Consider the following 1,053-nt stretch of genomic DNA (forward strand, 5'->3'; position numbering starts at 1 on the left):
ACTGTAATTGCTGAAACTAAATGTGTCCAAGCAGCAACTCTTGTTGTGCAGGGAATAACTCCTGCCAGCAGCAAGGTCCCGACTGAAGTGGCAGCTGCAGTTGTTCCTGTGGTGTGGGCCAGTGGAACTCCAGGAGAGTGGAAGAGGGCAGAACCTGTAGGTATTACCCCTAATGTGGGATCTCTCCTGGTAAGGCAAAGCCAGTATCCTTTAAAATCAGAATGCCAGCTTGGATTGGTTGCAGTAACAGCTGAATTTGCTCCTCCTGGTTTGCTTGTAGAATGTGAATGCAAGAACCTACCAAGATTTAGTGCCACTCTGAGCCCTCAGGGAAATGGCCCACACAACAGGAACAACTGCAGCTGCCACTTCAGTCGGGACCTTGTTGCTGACAGGAGTTATTCCCTGCACAAGAAGAGCTGCTGCTTTGACACATTTAGTTTCAGCAATTACAGTTTCAATATTGCCATTTCTCAATTTCATTTCTGCCTCAACTTTTCCACACAATCTGTTCCTAGCACAGGTTTGGGTGACTTTGGCAAATAGACAAACTGAGGAATTACTCAATGTTTTTCCAGTTTAACCCCTGTCACACCAATCACCTTAACACTGCCAGTCCTTCATTCTCCCTCTATTGTGTTAAGGACTGAGGAAGTTGGACCTGTGTCTGACCAGGACATGTGCAAACCAAATGCTGGGAACTGGAACACCCACCTTGCACTCCTGCAGCTCTTACAATGATATTCAAGAGAAAACAGCCAATTGCACCCTCACTGCTCATTTCTTAATCCCAATCCCACACTTCTTTGGCACTTGGAGCACCACTTTTGTGTTAAGGACTGAGGAAGTTGGACCTGTGTCTGACCAGGACATGTGCAAACCAAATGCTGGGAACTGGAACACCCACCTTGCACTCCTGCAGCTCTTACAATGATATTCAAGAGAAAACAGCCAATTGCACCCTCACTGCTCATTTCTTAATCCCAATCCCACACTTCTTTTGCACTTGGAGCACCACTTTTATCACCCAATTACAGCCCATTAGGGAGCTCC

The sequence above is a fragment of the Manacus vitellinus genome, unplaced genomic scaffold (assembly GCF_001715985.3).
Source record: "Manacus vitellinus isolate BGI_N305 unplaced genomic scaffold, ASM171598v3 scaffold_63_pilon, whole genome shotgun sequence".
NCBI lineage: Eukaryota > Metazoa > Chordata > Aves > Passeriformes > Pipridae > Manacus > Manacus vitellinus.